This window comes from Macrotis lagotis, chromosome 1, assembly GCF_037893015.1.
Source record: "Macrotis lagotis isolate mMagLag1 chromosome 1, bilby.v1.9.chrom.fasta, whole genome shotgun sequence".
Classification (NCBI taxonomy): domain Eukaryota; kingdom Metazoa; phylum Chordata; class Mammalia; order Peramelemorphia; family Peramelidae; genus Macrotis; species Macrotis lagotis.
The window spans coordinates 164599312-164603068 of NC_133658.1; the positions used below are offsets into that span (position 1 = coordinate 164599312).

The 3757-nt window shown below is 36.4% G+C and overlaps 1 pseudogene; it reads left to right on the top strand.

Annotated features, from left to right (window-relative positions):
• The first annotated feature begins 1666 nt into the window (after positions 1–1666).
• Positions 1667–2800, top strand: LOC141514639 (high mobility group protein B3 pseudogene; annotated as a pseudogene).
• Positions 2801–3757: the final 957 nt, after the last annotated feature.

The following is a 3757-nucleotide window of genomic DNA, read 5'->3' on the forward strand; positions in this document are numbered from 1 at the left end:
CAAATTAATTACTAAAAAGTCAAATTCTAAAAGCTGAAGCTTAAATACTTTGATCACATTATGAGAAGGAAGGACTCACCAGAAAAGAAATTGATTTTGGGAAGGATTGAAGACAAAAATAAAGGGGGATGGCAGAGGATGGGATAGATGTTTTCATGGTAGCAACAATCATGAGCTTGAATGGACATTGGGAAATAGAACCAGTTAAAAGAATGATATGCTATCATCCATGGGGTAAGGAAAAGTCAGACACAAGTGAACAACTGAATAACAACAATTAATGTTTTACTCATTAGCAATATTAAATTTAAAATTTATTTTCATCTTACAGGGTAATCATCCTTTACTTCTGTTTCCATTAATATATATATATATATATATATATATGTATATATATAGTCTTTGTTTCTTTTCTGCTAAAAGTTGTCTGTATAGAAATGTAATAAAAATGGTTTTTAAAACAGACATTTACTCTTAAGAAATATTTTAAGAGTGGAGCCAAGGTGGTGGCAGGAAAAGAGCTTCTCTTAGGAGTTCTCTATAAAATATTTCAAAACTTTAAAATTATGGCTCTAACTAAATTTATGAATGACAGAACCCACAGAAAGATCTAATGAGGCAATTCTCCAGCCCAAGGTAACCTGGAAAATAGTGGGAAGCTCTATTCCATGGGATAGGAGGAGTGGCACATCACCAGAGCGAAGGACCTTCAGCCTCCCAGGAACAACCTCAGGGTGGCTGGGAGTGCTGGTTCCTGGAGGCAGCAGAAGCAGGTTACTGACCTACACCCCGGGAGCACCAAACACAACTTGGAAGATTCCCAGGGAGACCTCTGCCACAGCAAATGCAAAATTCAGGCCCTCAGAGCTGCCGGCATTCTGTTCTACCCAGGCCCTCAGCACACCCCAGCACTCAGTGCATCCCAGCACTCAGTGCATCCCAGATCTGAGAAAACAGAAGCAGGCTTCTAGGCAGCTGTGCCCTCAGTGCTCAGCCCAAGGAAGGTAAGGGAGTGGAGGGAGACTGCCAAGATCTGTCCTCTGTTCCTGGAACAGGACTCTGGGGCTGTGACTGTATTCAGACCCTGGTCACAGTGTAGTTCCCCCACAGAGCAGGGACCCTCCCCCCCTCACAGCTTCTGGAGCAGAGGGGTGAGTTCACAGACCAGTCAGAGCCTCACACACTGAGTTCCTTGTGTGTGGGGGTGTCCCAATGAAACTCAAAAGCTCATGAAGCACCTCAAAACCAGGCATAGGATGGGGAAATCAGTAAACAGGAAAAAAAATGAACCTAACCATAGACAATTACTTTGGTCCCATGGAGGAACAAAATACTCAATCTGAAGAAGAGAAAGTCCAAGCTTCTGCCTCTAAAGACTCCAAGAAATATAGACGTTGGACTCAGGCTATGAGAGAGCTCAAAAAAGATTTGATAATCAATTAGGGAGATAGAAGAAAAAAATGGGAAAAGAAATGAGAGAGATGCAGGAAAAACATGAAAATGAAGTCAGCAGCTTAGTCAAGGAGATCCAAAAAAATGTTGATAAATATAACATGTTAAAAACCGGGTTAGGTCAAATGGATAAAAAACAAAAAGTTATTGACAAGAAGAATGCTTCAAAAAGCAGAATTGGCCAGATGGAAATGGAGTTAAGAAAGCTCTCTGAAGAAAACAAATACTTCAGATGTAGAATGGAGCTAAAGGAAGCTGATAACTTTGTGAGAAATCAAGACACAGATACAGCAAACAATACAGTTACACTAAAGATGGCTAAAGGTGACCCAAAGAAACCAAAAGGCAAAATGTCTGCTTATGCCTTCTTTGTACAAACATGCTGTAAGGAACATTTGTACAAACATGCTGTGAGGAACATAAAAAAATAATCCTGAAGTTCCTGTCAACTTTGCAGAATTTTCAAAGAACTGCTCAGAAAGATGGAAGAGCATGTCTGGAAAAGAAAATTCCAAGTTTGATGATATGGCTAAGGCTGATAAGTTGCTTTATGACAAGGAAATGAAGGATTATGGACCAGATAAAGGAGGGGAGGAATAAAAGGATCCTAATGCTCCTAAATGACCCCCATATGGCTTCTTCCTATTCTGTTCAGAATTTCATCCCAAAATAAAATCTACAAACCCTGGAATATCCATTGGGGATGTAGCAAAAAAAACTTGGTGAGATGTGGAATAATCTGAATGATAGTGAAAAGCAGCCATACAACAGTAAGGCAGCAAAACTGAAGGAAAAATATGAAAAGGATGTCGCAGATTATAAATCCAAAGGAAAGTTTGATAGTACAAAGGAAACAGCTAAAGCTTCTCAGAAAAAGGTGGAGGAGGAGGAAGAAGAAGAGGAAGAAGAGGAAGAAGAAGAAGATGAAGATGATGATGAATAAAACTGTATTTGCCTTAAATATAATAGAATTGGGGAAACATTAAACCACTCTTATTGATACAGTATCTACTGCATTTGCAGATTTAACTTTTTTAAAATTGGAGTATGGGTGCTCTAGATATTTTACCTGGTTTATGTAATGTGAACATAGTTCTTATGAGCACCTTGAAACTGTATCAAAGTTGTACATATTTCCAAACATTTTAAAAATGAAAAGGATATTTAATGTTTCCCCTCTCTCTGTACACTTTGCTGTTGCTGTAACAAAGCATTTAAAACAATTGCAAACTTTTGTGTGATAATTATGGTTATTGGTTAGAAATCCCAGATGGTAAACTTAAACTCTCTCTTTATAGCTGGAAGGGGGCGGGTGTACATGGAATTTATACAAAAACTGACCATGGACTAGGACATAAAAACCTAATGATCAACTAAAGAAAGGCAGAAATAGTGAATACATCTTTCTCAGATCACAATGCAATAAAAGTCATATACAATATTGGGCCAAGGAGATATGGACCCAGAACAAATTGGAAACTGAATAACCTCATTTTAGAAAATGAGTGAACCGAAAAACAAATTATAGAAAGAATTGACCATTGTATCCTAGATAATGATAATAATGAAACAACATACCAAAACTTATGGGATTCATTCAAAGTGACTCTCAGGGGATATATTATAGCTCTAAATGCTTACATGAATAAATTGGAGAAAAAGGAAATCAATGAACTAAACATGCAACTAAAAAAATTAGAGAAAGAACAAATCAAAAATCCCCAATTAAATACCAAATTAGAAATTCTAAAAATTAAAGGAGAAATTAATAAAATCGAAAGCAAAACAAACTATTGAATTAATAAACAAAACCAAAAGTTGGTATTATGAAAAAAACAATAAAATTGATAAACCTCTGGTCAATTTGATTTAAAAAAAGAAAGAAGAAAACCAAATTGCTAGCAGCATAAATGAAAAAGGTGAACTCACTACCAATGAAGAGAAAATTAAAGTAATAATTTGAAATTATTTTGCCCAACTCTATGCCAATAAATTTGATAATCTAAGTGAAATGGACGAATATTTACAAAAATATAAGTTGCCCAGGTTAAATGAAGAAGAGATTAAATACCTAAACAACCCTATCTCAGAAAAAGAAATTCAATAAGCCATCATTGAACTCCCTAAGAAAAAAATGTCCAGGGCTTGATGGATTCACAACTGAATTCAACCAAACATTTAAGGAACAATTGGTTCCAATTCTATATAAACTCTTTGGAAAAATAGGGAAAGATGGAACTCTGCCTAACTCTTTCTATGAAACCAATATGGTGCTGTTACCTAAACCAGGAAGAGTTAAAAAGAG